The sequence below is a fragment of the Mirounga angustirostris genome, unplaced genomic scaffold (assembly GCF_029215605.1).
Source record: "Mirounga angustirostris isolate CCGP_5_RB_7025 unplaced genomic scaffold, mMirAng1.0.hap1 SCAF_10, whole genome shotgun sequence".
Lineage (NCBI taxonomy): Eukaryota > Metazoa > Chordata > Mammalia > Carnivora > Phocidae > Mirounga > Mirounga angustirostris.
Window position 1 is genome coordinate 85,691,554 of NW_026991718.1, and position 25,646 is coordinate 85,717,199.

At 39.0% G+C, this 25,646-nt stretch overlaps 1 pseudogene; it reads left to right on the forward strand.

Annotated features, from left to right (window-relative positions):
* Positions 1-19,784: 19,784 nt before the first annotated feature.
* On the forward strand, positions 19,785-24,622 carry LOC123852046 (WD40 repeat-containing protein SMU1-like; annotated as a pseudogene).
* The last annotated feature ends 1,024 nt before the right edge of the window (positions 24,623-25,646 follow it).

Sequence of the window (25,646 nt, forward strand, 5' to 3'; positions counted from 1 at the left end):
CCAAATATGTTCAGATATGTGCAATAACCATATTTAGATCCAGTGAAATAGAATAAATATTAACAGTGAAAATTTCTTCCATTCCATTCATTTTGTAATAATAGAAAGATAAGGGGGGAAGGGTTTACCTTGTCCAAAATATTAAAAACTAGGTATTAGGATAAAACACATATTTTATTTTCATACTTCTACAATAATTGTAACATGATAACATGGTTTTTGGGTAATTTTAATGTGCTTTTTTTCCCCCCACACATATTTTCCACAACATCAAGCTTGTAGCTGGACTGAAAAGTCAACAAGCTTTCAAACACTCAGTGTAAAATTCAACTTTGTTGCTACTGTTAAAAGTAATGAATTTTATGTGAATGTCAAATGAATGTAAGCTTGTAATAAGTGAATCTAATGTAATGGCTATTAGCTTTTTTATTTGGAAATAATGAATTGGCATTGTATTTTAAACATAAAGTGTGACTTTTTCTTTTTAGTCTTTGAGAAAATTTACTCCGGCATAATGTATAATTTATTGTAAGTTTGCTACTGAACAGACAGAAACATATAATGGTTCTAAACATATATTTTTGTCTGTCAAGATATTATATAAACTATGCTTAAAATAAGTAGATTTGCAACTATACATGTAAATGTTTTCAATGTAATGGTATTGTATTAAACTGTGCTGGTGCAATTCAGGAGATCATTGTCTAGGTTTGGCTTTTTGGGGCCCTCCCTTAAAACAAATATAAGTGGTGCTTGGATACAACTATGCAATGGAATTGAAATAAACCATCTCACTGCTGGAACATATAAAAATATAAAATGGAAATATTGCACCTTGCATAAATCTTAGGGCAATATATGATGTCATATCTCAAAAAATATGAATTATTGTTCCTGGAAAAGAAGTTCTGCCACTGCACACAGGCCTTTCTTTGAGCCAAACAAATCAGTAGACAGAATATCTATTCCATTCATATCAAGATAGCTGCATCTTAAAAACCAAATAGGTGTCTGATAATTATTGATCTAGGATACACAACCAATCACTAAGTGAAGAACTGTCCTCATTATGCTCTAAGTATGTACTTTATATCTCTTACTCTCTCCAAGTGTCTTGAAAAGTGTAATTATATATATCCTCAGAAGAACTTTGGCCTCTTACACCTTCATCATAAACATTTGTGCCTTTGGATCTATAGAGAGGAGGGGCCTAGAATGAGCTTAAGGATGAATGAAGGAAAGAATAAGTAGTTACAGGAAGAAATATACCAGTTTGTCTGTCATCGTGGACACATTTCTGAAGAGCCTGTATTTTGCTTTATCAGAAATCTATACTACAGGGGAAATTATTAGGAGCTAGAAAAGACAATGTGTATTGGAGCCTGTGTATGCTTTCTTCATTTTAACCCTAGTATTAAGAGAGTTTAATATGATCACTAACATTCTCCTCTAAGGCAGATATTCTGAGAGAGGTCCAAAGAGTTACAAGATGATGATAAATGATTACTTCTTTATATTTTATCCAATCACCCAAAGAAGAACCCCAAAACAGTAAAAACAGCCATCTCCTAGTATTTAAGTTCTTTATAATCAAGAAGTATATGGTAGTTTTGTTTTGGTTTTTGGTTGGAAAGCTATGGTTATCTATTTAAAATAAGCACCACCTTATGTATTTTGAAGTCAAAATGCTGTGTTGGTTTATGAATTTTTGAACTAGGAGTAGTTAAAAACATAAACCAGATAAAACCAAAAGGCTAATAATGATAGAGTAGTGGATATTAATGAAAGGAACAACTGAAAATGGCCTCCTGATGGTGCTGCAAAACACAGTTAGAGTGAGTGAGCCACAGCACAAGAATGACTCGGACTCACCGGCCTCTGGCCTGGTTGTAGCATAACAGTAGGTAAGAAAGGAAATGCAGAGTAAGACACATACGGCTTCAAACAGCCGCTCTGCCTCAGACTGAGGATCTCAACGGTCAAAATCTCAGTCAAGGCATTTAACCTCTAGGGCCTCAGTTTCCCAAATGAGAATTGCATTTGTCTGTTACTAGGCTGAAATTATATGATACCTTAAAGGGTATGTGGTAGATAGAACACACTTAACAAGTGTATATGGAACTATAAACATGGCTCTCCAACTGGGAGAATTGGACAAAACACATCTAGCGATTTGGGAAGTTATTTTGCCTGTGAATCTTGTCATATTCAACTAGTTTTAAGCCTGGATTCTAAATTAGGGGTGAAGAAAGAAGAGACATGTTTTAAAGTACATTGACATGTAGGTTAAATTTGCTTTATTTGGTTTTTCAAGGACCTAATGTAACAGAATTTTAATGCAGCTCTGCATGCACCCCAGTTGTGGTCCGTGCATGAATATGAACTTAACAAGGAGTGATGAAGTCTATGGGAAAGCTTATCTCATTATTTGTGTGGGAATTTTCGGGCAATACCACCACCAAGAATACTTTGTGCTTGGAGTAAGAAATGGAAAGCCTATGGGCCATTTGTAGGTTTGGAAAAGTCAATCAAAAGTTTCTTTAGTTTGGCTGTTTTGTGTATTTTTGATCATCCCGTGTAAAAGCATCACATGACTCAATCAATTTTTAAAGGTAAAAAAAATGATAGGAGATTGAAAAAGCAAATTTCGTTTTTTGAAAACCACTCGAAGCTGGCCTTCAAAGCTCATAAATGTTTATGTTGGGGGTGAGAGTGGAAATGTGCTGATGGACACCAATAGAAATTAACATGAAATTTAGAGGTATCAGATCACGAAAGCATTGCAAACCATATTATTCTATATAGGTTAAGATGTCCTGAGCACAGATGGCCATGGGCATAAAATATAAATTATGACTTAAGTGCAGGGAGCACTCTGGATTGAACGCATGCAAAGCAATTGCAGCTCCAACCATGTTTGTTTGTGTTCACAGAGCATGAATAGATACAATGGATGCCACATGATCTATTTTCTGTTACTCAGCGTTGAGCTGACATTTAGCCTTCAGAAAAAATCTAACCCACATAGGCTTCCATTTCATAACAACTTGCTTTTCACCTCATTTTAGTTTTTAGAATAAAATTTCTATTAAATAACACTATGTTTAGTAAGTATTTTCCACATTTCATTTTTCAGAGAGAACAATAAAGCTCCAGTAAACCAGTTCCTACTAAAGATTTTAAAACATAATATAAAATAAAAACCATCTATCTATTTAGCCTTATGCATATTTGATTCTGTCTTCTATTGTTTTTATGCCTATTATCTACAAAACAATTCTGAGATCACTGTTTTTAGAAAGATGGTTAGGAAAAAGCCTTAAAATTAATTTTAGCTCACTCTACCTTCTAATTTAAGAAAAAAATGTAGAGAATTTTAAACAATAAAGCCTGAAGTGAAACCAGTTTTCAAAATTCATGTTGCTGACCTCTTATTTTCTTACCTTCATGTTGCTGACCTATTACTTTCTTACCTTCATCCCCAATTGAACAAGGAGTTAGGAGATGTTACCCTTCATTCATGGTTTAATCTTAGATAAGCTAATTGACCTTTCTTGGTGCCAAGTAATTTTCTATAAACGATGATCTTTAGAGATCTCTCTGACTTGGAATTTGACAACTACATGAGTCTACATCTCTCCTCCACATCAGTCCAAACATACTTTCATTACTTATCCTGGAACTATTCAAATTATCAGATTTCCTGGATCTCAAATTCCTCATTTGCTGTGAACTGAAGCATTATGGAAATGGCAAGCGAAAATTGTGGTGATGGACCTGTTCTGTAACTTGATTGTGGCAGTGGTTATGCAAATCTGTACATCTGACACAACTGCATTGAACAATGGGAATAAGACTTCCCTTCTATCAGTGTTCCTGTGAGAGCCCAAACATTCTGCAACTCTAAATACCATGAGCATTAGCTCTGAGGCCATTTTTCTAGTTAATTGTTCTGACCCAAAGTATAAGAAGACTTCTCCTATACCAAATGAATAACCACAGTAGGGCTCTGGATTATACCCAAGGATGTCAGGAAGACTGGAGTGTTTTCTTACTACATATTTACATTTCAAGAGAAATGAAGCTCAGAACTTGGAAGAATCTCTAGGTCATAAAAGCCAAATTTTGAGTTTTTCTGAATTTTGGAGAGATTTTAAATACTAAAAGGGTTGGAATTAGGACCCATGCCCATTATCCTTCCAAGGAGACAGCTGCATTCCTCGCCTCTATAAGCAAAGAAAAATAATTTTCTTCATCTCTCATCTGTAGAGTATTCACTGTTCAGGAACACTGTGTGCCATATACCATTGCCATAATTTTTATGAATGAGGTATCCTTAATGACCACCCAATCTTGTTGCCTATTACAATAATTGTGTCTCCTGCCTCCTGATAATTGAGTACCTCCATTTGGACTCTACTGTTTTGTTTTGTTTTGTTTTTAAGATTTTTATTTATTTATTTGAGAGAGAGTGAGAATGAGAGAGATCACAGAGGAAGGGGGGGGGAAGGAGACTCACCACTGAGTAGGGAGCCCAATGTGGGGCTTGATCTCAGGACCCTGGGATCATGACCTGAGCCAAAGGCAGATGCTTAACTGACTGAGCCACCCAGGCACCCCAAGGACTCTACTGTTTTGTGGTCCTATCTCTTATGATTCTGACTGCTATCAACGAACCCTGCTACTGTCTGCTTTGGCCTACAAAGGAAAGCACCACTGAATTTCCAACACTACTGTGTATTATACTCTACTCCAGTAAGCCCACTTCCCAGAATGTTTTAATCCTTTCCTCTACTATTTAATATGGCAGTTCTGGTATTTCAATTTCACTGAGCAAGGCCAAAACATATTCATGTTTCTAAGGCCATCCTAGTAATGAGTTCACACCCTCTCCAGGGGTCTTTGCCAGAAATCCTGTACCTCAGGCAAGTGCTCCCATCAAAAAGCTTCTCATCTGGAAGAGGCACCAATAACCAAGTATACAAGACAGTCCTTGTCATCGGCCACTTAAGTGCTGACATGGTGACCACATGAATAAGTGGCTATGGTGGCATGGATAGGGGCTATAGATGAGACTGGCAACACAGGCTCCTTTTTACCAAGTTGATCTAGATACCACTGCCCAAGTGTCCAGTCTACCAGGAACAGAGACTAACAGAGTTTTGATGTGACATCATTCCTTGAGGAAACCAACAGACCACATGATGGCAAGTTGATTTCATTGGGTTTCTTCCACTCTGGAAGAGTAAGCAATTAATTCTGACAAGAATAGAATACATATATTTTTTTTTTCTGGGAATGGGCTGACTTTCTTGACAACATCTCCATCTAAGAGTTGTAGACTGTTGTTCCTCCAACACAGGATCCCTTATAACCTCACATCAAACCAAGGGACTTACTTTATAGCAAAGGAGGTATGCAAGTAGGCCTATGTCCATGGGATTCTTTGGTTGTGTTCTACAACATATGATCTAGAAGCTGCCTGCCTGTCAGAGTGTAACAACCTTCTGAAGGTACAACTGAAACACTGCTTCAGAGGAAAGACTTTATGATAATATAGTGCCATCTTCTAGGATGCAGTGTACACCTTGGATTAAAGAACTTTACCTGAGGCTGTGTGCTCAGTAGGAAAAATAAATGTGTCTGGGACCAAAGAATGGGGAAACAGAACTGACCCTACTAACCAACACCCCTAGTAACCCAATGGGGAATTTGTGCTACCTATCCCTATAGCTCTGAGCTCTGCATAGTTGGAAATCCTGACCCCAAAAGGGGAATCACTTCTGCCAATGAAATCAGCAAGAATCTCATTGCATTAAAAGCTACCACTGTTGTATGGTGACTAACATAACATAATAAAATAAAATTAAAAAAAAAAAAAGCTACCACCGTCACCTGGGCATTTTGAGCTCATTTACCAAGGCTCTAGAAGGCAAGAAGAAAAGTTACCACTTTAATGGGGATATTGATGCTGATCGTGAGAGAGAACTAGAACTGCTTTTACCCAGTGAGACCAGGGAGGAATACATTTAGCATCCAAGCGATTGCTCTATGCCTTTTGGTATTCTCTTGCTTACTTGAGAGAATAAAAATGGACAAGTTCGGCAAATATGCCTGAAAAGGGACATGGTGCCCCACCCTTAGACCCCTCAGGGATGAAGTTTGCATGAGTCACCACTAGCAGTCTTGTTAGAGAGGGAATTTAAGATGTCTAGCAGAAAAGGGAGACAATGAGTGTTAGTCATGGCCCTGGAAGCAGGTGCCATGGTAGGTCTGTAGTTGGTTCCATTTGCTTTCCTTTTCCAAGTTTTACCAGGAAAAGAAATCCACTGGAATCTTGAAAGAGTCGATTAAAATTTCTGGACCTCTAAGTAATGTTTGCCTACTTCCTCCTTCCAAGTGGTCCTTCAGTCCCCCTTGGAACATACTGGTGAAGGATACTCACCAACTCCTGAGTCAGCTGACCCAAATATCACAAAGTTCCTACTATTTAGCATGTATTCATTTTATTGAACAAAGTCTGCATTTCCCTTAAACTTGAAACAAAAACTTTGTCTATACCACAAAGTGCAAATTAACCTCCCTACCCACAATTTTGATTAAAAAATGTAACAGAAGAGTCGCACTCTTGCCACTCAAATAGTTACAGATGATGCTATATGGACAGCAACAAATAATCTGACCTATATAGTAAACTCCTGTCACCTTTTGTCCTCATGGAAAAAAATATAGCTAAGGTGGTAGAAAAGTGATGAACTATAAGATAGCAACTCAGAAAGAGAAGTCTTTGTTCCATTCACAGCAAATACAAATTCAAGTCTAATATACTTTCATATAATTTTCCATCTTGAAGAGGTGACAAAGGAAAATTCCACCACTCCACATGAAGTCAAAAGTTATCCACATAAGTCTTCAAAATCCCACTGTGCCCGGTCCTACCCTATTGTCCCTTCTCTGTCTTTCTCTCCCAAAATTTCTGGCCATGTTCTCTCTCTGACTCTTTCCTGCTTTTTCTTCCTCATGGAGAAAGATTCAGCCTTTTTTTTTTCTTTCTTTCTTTTTTTTTTTTTTTGGTCTTCCTGAGGCCTATATCTTTACTCTCTACTTGGACGAGCAGAACAGAGGTGGCAAATCTACAAACGCCCTTTTTAGACCATGAGAAAAGTAGAAGCTATACACACATCCGTTTTTATAAAAATGTATTTTCCCAATATTTGGGCATGTCAACTCTGCCAATATTCTAAGAGCACAATTTTCTCATGGTTTCTAAAACCATATTTAGGCATGTCTACAAAATCTAGAGCTAAAATAAACTAAAATAACAGAAAAAATGAGAATGCTTTTAATTTTACAGGCAAAAGCCATTGCTTATCAAAGATCACTGTCATAATGCACCTGGTTATAAGATACCATATTCTGTGTACTAATCTCTCCCTCTTCACTGAAGGAATAACTTCCATGAGAGCATGAACTCATCCATCATTTATGTGGAAGCTATCTTATCTGGCCTCTTGACTATAGAAAAAGATTGTTGGTTACAGACATATCTTACAAGGGACTTCAGATAATTCCGGGGAAGTGTCTTAATTTATAAATCCTTATAAATATGTCAAAAATTGAATTGAATAGAGAGGAAGCAAAGAGTAAGATTCCCTGCCTTTGCCCTTTGTAGTTCCCGTCCTAGAGATATTTCAGCTAATTAAGGGTACAGAGGAAACAAAACTTTACACATATTCCATTGTGGTTTTTATTATAGGAGAACAGATGTGAACTGAAGCCAATCCAAGTCCCTAAAAACATGATTTTGTCCATATTAATCCAGTTGTTATACAAAGAAAACTTACAGATGCTTAGAGAATTATGGAACTCAGATATCTTTCCTCTGAAGATATTAATAAGATCACAGGTCAGAAGTATCATTCCAGATATTACCTAGTACAAAAATAGTATGCTTGGTTAGCCATCCAAAAGGCCCTGAGGCTCTTAACACTATTTCTGGGGTGGAAATAGAATCATTTATTCAATTTTATGAGACCAAGCAACAATTTTATTGGGTACTAGTAGAAATCAAAGATCAAGCAATGATAATACTTCTAACTATATTTATTAGGAAGCAGAGGGCTCATATTTTTTAGGAACATTCTGATTTCATTTAATAAACCATATTACAAAAAGACTCTAGGACATCACCAGCATGGCAAAGTAGGAGACCCCAGCCTCCATCCTCCCACAAAGATCAATAATTAGGCAGCTTTCTCTGAACAAAAACATCCTTGGGAGGGCTCAGGAGTCCAGTTAAGAAACTTCAGGAACACAGTGGGAAAACCTGAGAATAACTGCACAAAAAGGTTAGGAAGAACAATTTCATTTTGCCTACATCATTCCATTGCCCAGGCCAGCACTGCTGAGCACCATATGGGAACTCCCCAACTAGAAAGAGAACCCCTCAATAGAAAAGGCAGAGCAGGGTGAACAACCAGCTTCCCCAGCCTTTGGGGCACCACACGAAGGCCTCACTTCAAATTTACCCCACTCAGAGACTGGTAAAGCTAAGATGAACAGAGATCAAGGAATAAAAGCAAGAGCTACTGGTACCAGCTATGTTGAATGACTGAGGTTCCCATAACCTCTGCAGAGGACCCAAGCAGCTTTCATCTCTGAAGAAACATAAGCCAGCACAGCAGCAATGAACCCACTGCAGATTTTACCAGGTGTTCACGCCACACTTATTTGCATTCACACATGCCAGTCATTTGAGTCCTTCCCTGCCCCCTTCTACTCCCACCATACCAGAGCCCAGGAACTGCACCAATAGCCAGCCCAGGCCTCTGCAGCTGTGTGAGCACAAAACACCAGCCTAGACCTTTGCAGGTAACCCCCATCTCCAAGTATTTGCTTAGGGCCAACCCCTCTAGCTGTGCATTTACACATCACAAGACTCTACCACCATGTATGTGCCCATGGCAAGGTTTTGCAGACACAGAAGTACAACTGAAAAGCCTAGATCCTAACAGATGCTTGTGGACCCAGATCTGGCCCTGTCTCGAGTACCTGGCCTGAACCACTGGCTCATCTGCAGCTAGCTCACACAGTTGCTTGTAGGCCTGGCTCCAGCCCTGGATCCTGTCACTTGCCTGTACCACTGGATTTTCCTGCAGCAAGCCCTTCCAGCTATGCACTTTCCCACTAGCAGCCCAACTCCCTTAACCATCCTCCATTGCCATGCATGCACCCATGAGGAGACTCTGCAGGCCGAGGAATACATACTGACATGCAGGGCCCCCACAGCTGCCAACACACCCACAGTTGTTGACCCAGGCTCTTGTGTTTGCAATTAGCCCCTACTACTACACAGGCTTCTACAGCTGGCCCCCTCAACCAAGTATGTACAGAATACCAGCTCCAGTCACCCATGCTGCCTGCCATTGTTCCTAGCCACTGGACTGGAGGTGCCACTGAGAATCCCCATAGGCCTTACAACCACTGCAGACTCCTGCAGTGCTCACCAAGGACCATGCAGTTGTTGATACTGTGGACTCCAGAGGCCTGGACCAAGGAGACATCATGCCACCCCAGACTTGGAACCACCACATGGCCCTGCACAACTAGACCCAGTGCTACAGGATACTGCAGGGTTCTCCCACCTGCAGGTGAAGGGCTTTCTTTACTGAAGTCAGCCCATGAAATCTGGAAGAAGTGAAGGCTTCTTCAAATGCGCAGACACTTGCACAAGGCTATGGGGATCATGAAGAATCAGGGAAACATGACAGCACCAAAGGTACACAGTAAACTTCCACTTATAGATGCCAAAGAGATAGATACATGAATTGCCTGACAAAAGAATTCAAAATACTTCTTCTGAAGATGCTCAGAGACCTATAAGGGAACACAGACACATAATTTAACAAAATCAGAAAAACAATATAACAAAATGAGAAGTTCAGCAAAAATATAGGAAACCAAACCGAATTTTGGATTTGAAGCATGCAATGACTGAACTGAAGAATGCAATGGAGTAAGCAACTGCACCAAGCATAAGAAAGAATCAGTGAGCTTGAAAATAGATCATTTTCAGTTGTCCAGTCAGAAAAAAGGATAAAAAGGAATGAAGAAAGCCTGTGGTATTCATAGGAAGAGAAACAAGAGAAATAAGAAAAACAATCTGCACATCACTAGAGTCCCAAAAGGAGAAGAAAGGGCTAAAGAGAAAGCTTATATAGAGAAATAATAGCCAAGAAGTTCCCAATCCTAGAGAGAGATTTGGACATCCAAGTTTAATAAGCTAATAGATACCCCTATAATTTCAATCCAAAATGACCTTCTACAATGACTATTATAATAAAATTATCCAAAATCAAAGACAAAAATAAACTTTAAAACAACAAAAGAAAAACATTCTCTCCTATAAGGGAGCCCCCCATAAGGCTATAAACAGATTTTCCAGCAGAAAAGTAAGATGATACATACAAGGTGTTGAAAGAATAAACTACCAACCAAGAATACTTTATCCAGCAAAGTTGTCCTTCAGAAATGAGGGTAAGATGAAACTTAAGCAAACAAACAAAAGCTGAAGGAGTTCATCACCACTGGATCTGTGTTACAAGAAATGAGTTCTTTAAGCTGAAAGGAAAGGATGCTAATTAGTAAAATGAAAACATGAAAATATACAGCACTCTGATAAAGCGTAGCATAAAGTCAGATTTATCATACTTTAATACCATAGTATGGTGGAGAATTAACCAGTTAACTCTGATATAAAGGTTAAAGGACAAAGGTATTAAAAATGGCTATGCAATAACTTGTTAAACAATATATAATATAAAGAGATGTAAATTGTGACATCAAAAGTATAAAATAGGGGCAGGAGGATAAGAGTGAAGAGTTTTTATGCAGCCAAAGTTAAGTTGTTAGCTTAAAACAGACTGTTATATTAGCAAGATGGGTCATGTAAGCCTCAGGCTAACCACAAAACAGAAACCTATAGTAAATATGTACAAGATAAAGAGAAGGTAATCAAAGTATATGACTACAGAAACTCATCAATTCACAAAGGAAGACGTCCTGAGAGAAAGAAAAGAACAACAGAAAAAAAAACTACAAAACAAAACAAAACAAAAATTAACAAGATAATAATCATAAGTCTTTACCCATCAGTAATTACATCAAGTGTAAATGGATTAATTCTAATCAGAAGACACAGAGTAATATAATGGATAAAAAAACAAGACTTACCTATATGTTGCCCACAAGAAACTCACTTCAGCTTCAAGAACGTACATGGGCTCAAAGAAAAAGGTTGGAAAAAGATATTCCATGCAAATGGAAACCAAAAGAGAGCAAGGGTAGCTATACTTATAGCAGAAGAAATAGACATTAAGTCAAAAACTGTAAGAAGAGACAAAGAAGGTCATTAGATAATGATAAAGTGGTCAATTCATCAAGAGGATATAAGAACTATAAAATAGATATATATTTAGAGCACCTAAATACATTAAGTGAATACTAATAGACCTAAAGAGAGTAATGATAATACAATAATAGTAGGGAACTTCAATACCCCATCTTCAACAATGGATCCAGATAGAAAATCAAAAAGGAAACAATGGACTTGATGTATAATTTACACCAAAGGAAACTAACACACCTAACAGAACCTAATAGAATGTTCCATCCCAAAGCAGCAGATACAGGCATACCTTGTTCTACTGTGTTTTTTGTGCATTGAAGGTTTTTGGCAACCTTGCATTGAGCAAGTTTATCAGTGCCATTTTTCCAACAGCGTTTTCTGACTTCATCTCTTTGTGTCTCATTTTGGCAATTCTCACAACAGTTCAAACTTTCTCCTTATTATTGTATTTGTTATGATGGTCTGTGATCAGTGATTCTGACTTGTTGAAAGTTCAGATAATGGTGAGCACTCTTTAGCAATAACATTTTTAAATTAAAGTATGTACATTGTTTTTTAGACATAATGCTACTACACACTTAATAGACTACAATATAGTAGTAAGTTTTATATGCACTGGAAAATAAAAAAAAATCATTTGACTTGCTTTATTGCAATATTTGCTCTATTGTGGTGGTCTGGAACCAAACCCTCAATTTCTCATAGGTGTGCCTGTATATATTCTTCTCAAGTGCAGAGGGAACATTTTCCAGGATACATCGTATGTTAGTTCATTAACAATGTCTTAGCAAATTTAGAAGATTGAAATCATACCAATGATATGAAGCTGGCAATCAATGACAAGAAGAAAAGCTGGAAAATTCATAAATATGTGGAGATTAAGCAACATACTACTAAGCAACCAGTGGATCAAAGATGAAATCAAAAGAGAAGTTTAAAAAACAATACCTTGAGACAAATGAAATGGAAGCACAACATACTAAAAGTTTGGGGTACAACAAAAGCAGTTCTAATAGAGAAGTTCATATATGCCTACCTCAAGAAACAAGAAAAATCTCAAACAAACAATCTAACTTTATACCTCAAGGAACTACAAAAAGAAAAACAAACGAAGCCCAAATCTAGTGGAAAAAAAGAAGTAACAAAGATCAGAGTAGAAATAAATGAAACACAGATTAAAAAGACAATAGACAAGATCAATAAAACTAAGAATTTGGGGGTTTTCTTCTTTTTTATGTTTTTTGGTTTTTATTTTTTGAAAAGATAAACAAAATTGACAAACCTTTAATTTAGATTCACCAAGAAAAAGAGAGAGAGGATTCAAATAAAATTAGAAATGAAAGAGGAGATTTTACAGCTGATAGCACAGAAATGCAGAAGATCCCAAGAGACAACTATGAACAATTATATAGCAACAAATTGGACAACCTGTAAGAAATGGATAATCCTAGAAACATAAAACCTACCACAACTGAATCATGAAAAAATAGAAATCTGAACAGACCAATTACTAGTAAGGAGATTAAATCAGTAATCAGAAAACTCCAAACAAACAAACAAAATTGCAGAACCAGATGGCTTCACTAGTGAACTCTACTAATCATTCAAAAAAGAATTCATACCAATCCTTCCCAACCTTTGCAAAAAATAAAAGAGTAAACACTTCCAAACACATTTTATGAGACCAGTATTACTGTGATACCAAAAGCAGACAAGGATGCCTGAAAAAATAAAATCAAAATATTCATAAGCCTTCTTATGAATTGAAAATTTTAATTTTTAATAAGATTTTTAAATTTTTATTTTTTCACTTCTGTTTCAGTAATACCTATTGGTGATTAATACGCTATGTACAAAGCAGCTCATAGCTTCTTAATTTTACTGTCTGTAAAATGGGATGCCCTGAAGATTAATTAGGAAGATAGTATTAAATGGATGACATGTGTAAACTATAAAGAATCACAGATGACAAGACTCTTTTATTGGTTTTCTATTTTTTTTTCAAGAAAAATGTTTTTAAAGTGGAAGATTGTAATAATACGGTTAAGAGCAAATTGGAAACTAGGAACTCTGTGTGGTGTGTGTGTGTGTGTGTGTGTTCTCTTTTGTCTAGAGTTCTAGTTTCATAAAGGAATAGTCTGCTTATTTAGTCTGAAGAGTTTCATACCGTGATTCTTACCTTGGCTACACATTAAAATTTCCTGGGAACACTTTTAAGAACCCAGAGGCCCAGTTACCTCTCCAGAAGGCATTAAATCAGAGTCTCTTACATGGGGGTCATGTGTTAGGATTTACTGGTCTCAAATATTTTCATTAACAGTGTCACTTACTTTAGTAAAACTTGTAGAATAAATTACAACTTACATATCAATAGACTCATTTTATCTTCAAGAGGAAATTCTTTAGAGAAAAAAGTCATCAAACGAAGCATCCTTAGTATATATTTCTTCACTTGAAGCAGAGTGAATGACAGAAAGTGACTCTGGTTGAATCTTGAGTGAAAGTGTTTGCTCTTTAAATGTACAACCTTAGATGTAGGTTCTGTAGGTCACTCACTCATTTCAAGTAGAGGTAGAGGGAAAAGAAGGTTGGGGCATATCCATCAATCTTGATGTTAAAGGCAAGGTTATTGACAAAAGGGAGCTGATCCATCACACGCAGAGCAGTCCCCTTCAAATAAAATGCTTTCTCTTTGTCATGTGGGCATGATGCACAGATATATCCACTGGGCTGATGCACTTATTAATGCACGTGATGGGTATTTTCTATTTTATCCTTTCTTTTACACTTGTTCTGTTCTACTTCTGATAATAATTTTTTATATATTTTTTTAAGATTTTATTTATTTATTTGAGACAGAATGAGAGAGAGAGAGAGCACATGAGAGGGGGGAGGGTCAGAGGGAGAAGCAGACTCCTCGCTGAGCAGGGAGCCCGATGCGGGACTTGATCCCGGGACTCCAGGATCATGACCTGAGCCGAAGGCAGTCGCTTAACCAACTGAGCCACCCAGGCGCCCCTCTGATAATAATTTTTTAAAGGACACAAAATGAACAAAACTTTCAGAAACTTTCAGTGCCAAACTTTATAAAATGATCAGCTTCAAAAATTAGTGGTGTATGTTTTTTAAATTTAAAAATGATGTGTTTTTATTCTTTTTCATAGAGCATAATGATTAAAATCAAGGATGACGGAGCATCATGATTCAAACACTTGCTAGCGGTGGACAAGTTTCTTCACCATTTGGAGCCCACTTTCGGTATTGATCATGAATGAAGCACTTGGAATACTGCCTGGCACACTGTAAGCTCCATTTTATGTTCTGTAATACTCATCACACATACTTTTATTTACAAGTGAGGAGATATTTCTGCAATGAGAAAACAAAACAAAGCACCAGTGATTATAAAGTATTTCAAAGAGAATCTGAAGTCTGTTGCTTAGACCCACTGTGTTGTCTGGGACTGTGTCTTAACTTTGTTAGCTCTTTGATGAAGATAAGTCCTATTAACTCCCACTGTTAGCCTAATCCAAAGTTACAAGGACAGGTGGCTGACATGACACTGTGAATCTGATTATTAAAATGACACTGCTTGTGGTATATCTATGATTGGGCTGTGTGCCCAACAGAAAGCTCAAAGTTCAGAGAAGATAACTATTTTAGGTCGAGCCAGACATTGATGGCTTCTCTTGAATTGAGAATTCTCCTTATCAGAACAGAAATCTAAAGCTCGCTGCTTCTGCATTACTAAATGTACAATTGTTTCTGAGGCATCTCCGAACCTGTCATTGTGGAGACCAGAGGCTACTTCTCAGGTAAGTGCAGAACTCCACTAACTAGCCACTGCATAGCGGGGCTAGGAATGACTTTTACAGAAGACAGGTCATGGTTTGCAGAGGCTCTGGGAATTACTCATAGCGTCACAGTCCTTCCCAATTGTCCTCCAGGGTAGAAGTGCTTTGAAAGTACCTCCCAAGTAGCCAGCTCCTTTTAGCATAAAACCCTAAATTCACTACTACTGAAAATAAATAGACCTGATTAAAACCATTGGAGAAATAGTCCTAAGATTAAAGACTTAAATAAATATACATATTATATAAAATATAATATTTATAATTATATACAAATATGTGTGATTAAATTTAGTTAGTAAATATTATATTTATATATAAATTATTACTTAATTATAATGATTCAGCAATATATATATTACATATATACTTATATATATATATATAATATATATACTTATGTATTACTGTCTCCTCCACTTCCCCTAACCTCATGCTTCTGGTTCCATGTTCCATTTCCCAGCAGGAGTTTGTAAAACTCCCCAAACAAAACTATCAGGACTTGTTAACCTCCGGTTAATGCAAGAAAGGCCTGCAACTCACAATTTGGTTGAAAAGAAAAAAAAATTTTAACCTTGACTCTTCAGTTACACCTTTAGAAAATACTATAGCTTACTACAGGCCGACTCCTCACATTTTAAAATCTGCTCTATCCAAGTAGAGCCCTGAGACAGAATCTCACTACTTTGGGCTCACAAATGCCCTTAGTTCAGATGTTATTTCTTCTTGGAACATTTTTATTTCATTTACAGAGAGGTTAAGGTCGCATGGTCAATTTCCATTTGGCAAAGAGAAGTTGCAAGTTTCCTTTTAATTCTACTGGCCACATTGGCTGTAACTAATCTTAATTTTCAATCTTCTACTAATTTTTTACTATATCAAAAGCTCACTCTTTTGTTACATATAGTTTGCTATGAAAATTGCACACATAATCTCAACCAGAAACCAAAGAAATATATAATATGTAACAACAAATATATAAACATTTCAATATATATGTATATATACTTGCATTTCCTTATTTTTCAGCAATGCAAAAAGATAGTGAGATATGGCTGTCATTATTTGTAAGTCTTAGGCTGTCATCTTATCGACAGTAAATCAAAATGTGGATGTGATAATATGTTTTCTTCCACAAGGGTAATTTACTGAAAAAAAATGGAATAGTCTAAAGGAGAAAATACTAAGGATCCAGCTGCTTCTGCAGCCAATTTTGCCATATGTTAATACTGGATGTGTTTTTTTGACACTTGATATATTTCAAAAAATTGAAGTAACACTCCTGCTGAAAGTCATGTAGTATGGCTTTCTGAGGTTCTAGTAACCATGTTCCTATTGCAACTTCTGGAAATCTACTACAGCATTAAGCAGCGACACTTTGAGGAGGCAGGGAATATTAACATCAAATTGAAACCCACAGATGGCCCCAAACTCTAACTTGAGTTGGTAGGGTCAATGTCTTCTACTTCCAAGTATTTACTGAACTGCATTACCTTACTTTGCAATTTCTTCAATTTGATTTTTTCTGCTCACCTTGAAGTCAGCCAGACCAAGGAAGAAGGACTTGCATGAATTACACACTGGCCCAACAGCCTCCATTTCTAAGACTTCACTTATAGAAGGGCACCTTCACCGGCCAGACCTGGTGTGCAGGCTCAAAGGACACAGCTGAATACAACCAGAAGCTTGGCTAAATAGGGACTGCTTGACTGCTACATACTGAGCACAGAATGCCAAAGAGAAAGAAAACTGTCCCTTGGGGGACTTTGAAAGAGCAGAGCCTTAATAAGCTCATCACTTATAGAAGCTGAGCAACTGCCTAGGGACAGACAAATAAATGGCAGAGCTGTCACATGAACCCATTTCTCTTCCTGTGGAGCTTCCCAGGACTGAAGTTGATATCTTTCTGTGAATGCTACCCATGAGGAGGCAGGTGGCAGAGCGGGACTGAGTGAAACCAAAGCTGCATTAGCCCAAAGCAACATCTTATATTAACAGAGTTAAGAATAGAGAATGCAAATTGCCAGGCTTCTTTATTAAGATTCTTTATTGGAATTTGAACTCTGTTCTTTCAGGGCAGCAAAAGAATGATTCCTTTCAAAATGTGATTTGCCTCTAGTTCCATCACAAATGATGAATCCCTGAACTCTACCGCTGAAACCAATAATACTCTATATGTTAATTAATTGAAATTAAGTAAAATAAAATAAAATTTAAAAATGTGATTTCTTCTACAGAATGTATTATATATATTATATATTATATTACATATATTCTGTAGAAGAAATATATATATATATGTATTATATTACACACACACACACACACACTCCAGAGGAATTCTTTTAGTAGGTATGAATATCTATGTTATGGAAACATACTTCAAGTTGCTTTCAATATTTACAGGTGAAGGGGCACCTGAGTGTCTCAGTCAGTTAAGTGTCCAACTGTTGATTTCAGCTCAGGTCATGATCTCAGGGTCCTGAGATGGAGCCCCATGTCAGCTCTCTGCTCAGTGGGGAGTCTGCTTGAGATTCCTTCTCCCTCTTCCTCTGCCCCTCCCCACCCCTCACTCTCTCTTTCTCTAAAGTAAATAGATAAATATTTTTTAAAAATTTGGAGGTGCAAGGCATCACCTTTCAGCATACATTAATTATCTTTGATATTTTCTTATCCCAGGTGAAATAAGCAAAATGAGAAAAAAAACATATTTGGTTCTGTTGTTGTTTTTTCTACTCTACAGACTATAAAACTAGTACATAAAACAGGAAGCAAAAATTATGATACATAAAAGTTGGCAATAGGCCTTAAGGAATGAATTTCTGCGGGGCTTAAAAATAAGCCTGTTTTAACTGAGTGTTGTTGGAGTGGGGGTGGGGTGGGAGGGATGGGGGGACTGGGTGATAGACACTGGGGAGGGTATGTGCTCTGGTAAGCGCTGTGAATTGTGCAAGACTGTTGAATCTCAGATCTGTACCTCTGAAACAAATAATGCAATATATGTTAAGAAAAAAAAAAAGAAGAAGAAGAAGAAGGTAGCGGGAGGGGAAGAATGAAGCGGGGGAAATCGGAGGGGTAGACGAACCATGAGAGACGATGGATTCCGAAAAACAAACAGGGTTTTAGAGGGGAGGGGGGTGGGAAGATGGGTTAGCCTGGTGGCGGGTATTGAGGAGGGCACATTCTGCATGGAGCACTGGGTGTTGTGCACAAACAATGAATCATGGAACACTTCATCTAAAACTAATGTTGTAATGTATGGGGATTAACATAAGAATAAAAAAAAAAGTAAAAAAAAAAAAAAGCCTGTTTTGTTCCTGAAAGAAAAATATTATTTATATCTTCAAATATAATGTGGAAGTTAATTATTGTAGAGATGTTATTTTTGTTCAGTGTTTGCAATCTCCAAGTAGAATGATAGTTTGAAGACAGATGGCAGGAAAGGTTGACATTTGGAAAAACAATTTGGCCATGCAGTCTTTCAGTGTAGAGGCCTAAACTAAGAAGTTGTGTCAAAGGTCTGGGCCATTAAAAATCCAGAATGTAGCTGTGGGAGTGGGAAGCGACAATTGAATAATAGGAAAGTTAAAATGAAGGCATAATTTGGAGCATTAAAGAAAGGTGGAAAGTCCCCTGCATAAGTCCTCAATGAGGGGTGCCTGGATGGCTCAGTCAGTTGAGTGTCTGTCTGCCATTAGCTCGGGTGGTAATCCGAGGGTCCTGGGATCAAGCCCTGCGTTGCGCTCCCTGCTCAGCAGGGAGTCTGCTTCTCCTTCTCTCTCTGCCCCTCCCCCTTCTTGTGCTCTCTCTCATGTTCTCTCTCTTTCCCCCTCTCTCTCATATAAATAAATAAAATCTTTAAAAAAGAAAGTCTTCAATGAATAAAGAGGAGTTCCAGAAAGTTGTTCCAATTACGGAAACAAGAAAAGGGGATGATAAGAGGTAGGTTTTGACCTTCAAAGAGAAAATTTCCAAGAGGAGAAACAATGTTTCAAAGTAGCACTGGATGGTGGGAGAATGCTAATGGGTTCTCTATGTTCTATAGCATGAGGTGTGTGGGTTAATAAGGAGATTCCAATCTAAAAAATCAAAAAGAATGTAGGGTCTAAATCAAAATTTAAGTAGAAGAAGCACCTCCTGAACATATAAAGGATTCAACAGAACAATGGAAAATAAGGTAACTTTAAGAGGCATAGAAGAAGTAGAAGTAGGATATTGGTGGAGGAATCCCAAAGCCTCAGGACAATGGATTTCAGGTGTCAAAAGCCTAAAGAGCTCGAGGGTCACCCCAGTGGAGTTCTCAGGGGAGTGCATCTGTGAAGCTTCCCTGCAGCACCCCAGAAGAGAGAAGTGAGATATATTCCATTTGTGGGAAGAGCAAATCCTCCAACTATTCCCAGGGAAGTTAGAAAGAAGGTGTATGCTTGAAGGAAGTCTGGAAAATATAGTTTAGATTCCATATTATTACTATTATTACAGAAGGATCTGCCCAGGGTGAGGTGTAGATTATCAAATGTACAGGCGATATGCAAAAGATGTCAGCAGCCATAGATGACCCATGTCCCCCACATCTTCATTACTCATGTCCTTGCACAATGCCTGACACAAGCGCTACAGCTATTGAATTGAATATGAATGAGCATAACATAACAAGTAGGACTTCAGATCTGTTTCAACAAGAGTTCACCTGATGACAAAGTCTGCCACCCAGGAAACCCGAGCTCTCTCCCACACAGCTGCGTGCATCACAGCCAAGGGTGGCCAGGGCAAAGTGGATCTGCACCATACCCTACAAGTGGATGGAAAGGGGACGTGTTTTTGTAAGAATAAATTCATTTCTCATCACTAGGGTCTGAACTTGTAAATGTTGATGAAAAATATGCATTATAATTGCTATTCTCTCGGCAGATAGGTCAGCAAATTATCTAAAGAAAGCCAGCTGGCTTATGTGCGAAAACAAGCTGGTTTTTGCACATGTGTCACCCTGACTGTGTAACCACTGTGGCTTTGGTGCTGCGCTGTGATATGACACAGGGTCTGTGGCGCACGGTGGAATTGGGTGGTAGTATTGCAGTACCAGTCACTTCCATAGAGAACTGGCTCAGAAGGAAAGAGAGAATGTGGCGGGAAACCCTGGGTGGGAAGGAGAGACTAATGTAGGCATCTGGGAGGGAACTTTGGGGAGACACATGTTAGAGAGGGGAGACAGGCCAGGAATAAGGTGGCAGAAGGACCTCTCTCTTTTCCCGATAGCTCACTCAGAATGGTGGGACTTAGGAGTTCCAGAGAGAAACTTATACTTTTAAGAGATTTTATTTTTATTTCTTGATTTTTCTCCTAATTTCCACTTTGTTATTCCTTTGGTGCAGCTTCCATAGGTTATTACCATTTCTACCAAGAGGAATCGGGGAACTTTAGGATTCCCTCTTGGCTCACATGTTGAGAGTACAAACAATTTCCCTACTCAACTTCTACCAGGGGCCAAAGTGATGATAGAGGTGAGCTCAGGGGCAGGAAATGTTGGGGGCAGAGTGGCACCTGTCATTCAGCTTTCCTTTCCTGATGGGAGAGTCTCCTTCCACTGGTAAGCTCGGAGGTTTAGGGTTTTATTTTGTGAAGTAAGATCACAATCCATTGACCATAATAACCAATAGTAGATAGTATTTATCCCTTGTAAAAAAATAACCAAAAAACAATCAAAATAACAACTAGTATTTATTAAGCAATTTATTAAACAATGCCAGACCCTGTGCCATGCCCTTTACACATTTTAACTTATTAAATACTCCCCTAACATCCCCTGCTTCATATGAGAATTTGCAGGGCAGAGAGGTTCAAGAAATGCCCCATGACCATGCAGCTAGGAGGTGAGGGAATCAGAATTAGCCTTGGGAGTAGTCACTGAATGTACCACAATGTTTGCTATAAAGATGGGCAGTGGGTGTCAGCTCACCCTGTTCTTGTCAGTTTTTAAACCAATGACCTTACCAGACCCCTGCACTCTTATAGGGGAGAGGGGTCATCTTACCCCTCCCTCTCCTTGACCCCAAGGAACCCCCCAAGTGCCACTGTAGGGTCATGTCCTGCCTCACCTATTTTGGGTCTGTCCTGGCTCTTGAATAAGCTCCCTTAGATGTCATACTTGACATCTGACAGCTACTGTTCAGAACTGCTTTTGACCAAATCTCAGATATCCTATTTCTTTTTCTCTTTGGTGAGCACACCCAAACCACCTCAGGCTACTCCTACCCATGGCTCTAACTTGAAGGGCAACAATAGCCAGGTTGCTGAGTTCCTAGAGGCATTGCTTAGAGTCCTCTTCATTATTTTAGGTGCCTAATCACTCCCTTATTAGCACAGACAGATAAGTACTGCCTACAGAAATTCCTGTGTAAGTCTAAACCTCTCTACCCTAATAAATTTCAACATGGCTAAAATCTATCTCAGGTAGTACACAGGTAATCAATAAGAATATAGTTTCTTTCCCTTACTCTATTAACATTTGCTAGCATGAGCTGGAACCCTGGGAGTAAATGAGGTGGGTTATAATTGATTTTTACCTCCCACCTGGAGTCACTGATGCAGAGTCAGGGTGCCAGTGGGACTGAGTTTACATCTTTTCTAGGGTGAAAACAGAGTAGAATTAAAACTGTGTGCTGCCAGAGTCTTTGCTTGTGGAATGCAGAAGCACGGGCCAGTAAGAGCCCACCTGACTGAAACATTGAGAGCAGCTTCCCCTGTCCTGGGTGCAACACACTTCCAAGTTTAGGAGCAGATGCCCTCCAGTGATGGCAAGAGTATGAAAGAACTGCTGCTCTGAGCCTCACTTGAAGCAGGCCCTGGCCAGTGTGGGCCTGTGCCCTGATTTTAGCCATGAATAGCTACAGTTAAGGGATTTTTTTTTAAGATTTTATTTATTTGACAGAGAGAGAGCACAAGAAGGCAAAGCGGCAGGCAGAAGCAGGCTTTCCACTGAGCAGGCAGCCCAATGAGGGGCTCGATCCCAGGACCCTGGGATCATGACCTGAGCTGAAGGCAGATGCTTAACCGACTGAGCCACCCAGGTGCCCCAATAGTTAAGGGATTTTTTTTAAAGATAGGTCTGTAGACAGAGGTGGGGACAGCCAGAGTGTGAGAAGGCTGTGATCCAGCAACTTTCCCTGAACAGCAAAGCTCAACTCTGCCTTTTGTCCAAAGCAGAAAGAGTTCGCCTTGGATTAATGTCCAGAACGAGAGAACATAGTAAAGTCCCTTTACCTGCACAAGAAAACTCTATGACGACCTTCATGGCTATAGCAACTAAGAGAAAAAGGCACTGATTTTCTGTAGCAACAATAATAGGGCATTCCAGCTCTGGTGCTTTTGTTGGCTTGTCAAGAATAAGCTTACCTCCCTGGGCAATGTTTCTGAGTGCCAGAGAGGCCTGACACCTGAGCTGGAGACCACATGAGGACAAGATATGTGGGACATTGGGAGAAGCTAGGGCCTGATGACCAATCACAACCTCCTACTGGGGCAAGTACCAGGGAAGAAACTCTTTAAAGCAAATAAAACATGGCACCCTGAGGATACATAAGGTGGAAGACATTGCATGATTGCCTAGTAGACCCTGTTTTTCAAAGTGTGGCCCTTGGGCCAGTAGCAAAACCTGGGAGCTTGTCAGAATGGAGAATGTTGGGCCCCATTCCAGACCTAATGAAATGCAAGGTGACCCTTATGTACATAAAAGTCTAAGCAACACCACTCTAATCCACTGGTTTTGAAACTGGACTGCACGTTAGAATCACCAGAAGAGTATCCAAAAATCCTGATCTTGAAGAGGAGTGAGTTCTGTGCCCATTAAGGTAACACTGTGTCAATGGAAGCTAAATCCTCAGATGTGATCCATCTTCTCCTGCAGTATCTGAAGGAGAACAGTTTACATCAGGCATTAGCTACCTTGCAGGAAGAGACTACCATGTTTCTGAATACCATGGACAGCACTGAGAGTGGTTGGCATTAATAGTAGCCATTGGGATACTGGTTTCAGGCTATACAGTCTCTGAAATTGCCGGACAAAATCCTCATTGACCTCTATGAATGGGTTGTTCTGGAATGGATAGAGCTGCATGAATTGGGAGCTGCCAGGTCACTCCTGAGAAAGACTGACCCCATGACCATGTTAAAACAAACACAGCCAGAGAGATGTTCATTTGGAGAACCTCTTGGCCAGGTCTTATTGTGATTCTCCTGGGGAATGCCAGATAGAAGTAGTCAGGAGGGGTCATAGCCCAGGCCCTGGCTGGGGAAGTCAGTGTGGTACCTCCATCTTGTCTCTCAGCATTGCTGGGACAGGGACTGAAGTGGCAGCAGCACCAGATGTTGTTTCTTCCTGGGATGACCATATGTTTGTTCCGAGGAAAAGCAGCTGTCAAAGATGTGGGAAAAGAAGTTTCCTACACAACTGGACAAGTGTATTAAGTTTGGGCCCCATGTGGAGTGTGCTCACTTTTCTCCAAATGGTCAGAATTTGGTCACCGGGTCTATTGCTGGATTCATTGAAGTCTGGAATTTTATGACTGGAAAAATCAGGAAGGATCTTAAATAACAGGCCCAGGATGACTTTATGATGATGGATGATGCTGTCCTCTGCATGTGCTTCAGCAGTGATGCAGAAGTGTTAGCAATGGGGGCCCAAGATGGACAGATCAAGGTATGGAAGACTCATAGTGAAAAGGGTTTAAGGAGACTTGAAAGGGCACACAGTAAAGGTGTCCCCTGCTAAGCTTTTCTAAGGATAGCTGTCAGATCCTTAGTGCCTCTTTTGATCAGAAAATTAAAATTCATGGTTTAAAATCTGGGAAAACCATGAAGGAATTTCATGACCATTCCTCCTTCATTAATGATGCAACTTTTATACAAGATGGACATTATATTATTAAGGCATCCTCTGATGGCACTGTGAAGATCTGGAATATGAAGACCACAGAATGTTCAAATACCTTTAAATCCCTGGGCAGCACTGCAGGGACAGATACCATTATCAACAGTGTGATCCTGCTTCCTAAAAACCCAGAGCACTTTGTGGTGTGCAACAGATCAAATACAGTGGTCATCATGAACAGGCAGGGCAGATTGTCAGAAGCTTCAGGTCTGGTAAGAGAGAAGGTAGGGATTTTGTTTGCTGTGCTCTCTCTCCCCATGGCAAATGGATCTACTGTGTAAAGGAAGACTCTGTGCTCTCCTGTCTTAGCACAGTCACTGGCAAACTGAAGAGACTCTGACAGTTCACAGGAAGGATGTGATTGGTATCACACATCACCCTCATCAGAACCTGATTGCTACCTACGGTGAAAGTGGACTCCTAAAGTTCTGGAAACCCTAATTCCTCTTTTCTTTTAAAACTTGCCTGAGAGCATGTACTTGGGGTGCCTGAGTGACTCAGTCAGTTGAGCATCAGATTCAGCTCAGGTCATGATCTCAGAGTCCTGGGATTGAGCCCTGCCTCAAGGCTCCAGCTCAGCAGGGAGTCTGCTTGAGATTTTTTCTCTCTCCTGCCTCTGCCCCTCCTCCCCAGCCTTGCGCACTCTCACTTTCTCTAAAATAAATAAATAAATCTTGAAAAAAAAATAAAAAATAAAACTCGCTTGAGAGCATGCACTTGAATGAAGACCAAATCATGTATTGCTTTTTTGGGGGGCTACCTTTCCTAAGCAATTGTCTGAATTAAGCACAAGAATAATTTTGGGACAACTCCTGTTCAAGCAGCAGTTACCCTTTATTTAAATATTTGTTTAAGGTATTCATTTATCTGTTTCTAATTGGGGCAGTCACTCAATGTTTTCAGTAGACTTCTACCTAGAGAGTGAGTACTGCTGTTTGTAGAAAAAAGTAATATTCCTCTAATTATTTGAAATGGTGATTAAAACATACCTCCTGGGATGCCTGGGTGGTTCAGTCAGTTGAGTGTCTGCTTTCTACTCAGGTCATGATTCCAGAGTCCTGGGATCGAGCCCCACATCAAGCTCCTGGCTCAGTGTGGTGCCTGCTTCTCCTTCTGCCTGAAGCTCCTCTTGTTTGTTCTCACTCTCTCTCTTTCTCTCTGACAAATAAATAAATAAAATATTTTTAAAAAACCATACCTCCTGCAGTAAAACTTGTAAATAAGGAATTATTCCATATTCAGTAGCTCTTTGCTATTCCTTTGTTTTTAGATGTTAATAAATTTTACACCTTTAAAAAAAATCCTGATCTTGAACCTCCTCTCCAGAGATTCTGATTAATTGGTTTGGGACACCAAGTGAGCCCTGGGATTTTTCACAGTTCCCTAGTTGATTCTAATTTGAAACAAATATTGAGAGCCACATTCTATCCAGGCAGATGGTCCTCTCTACAAGAAAAGCCAGCAA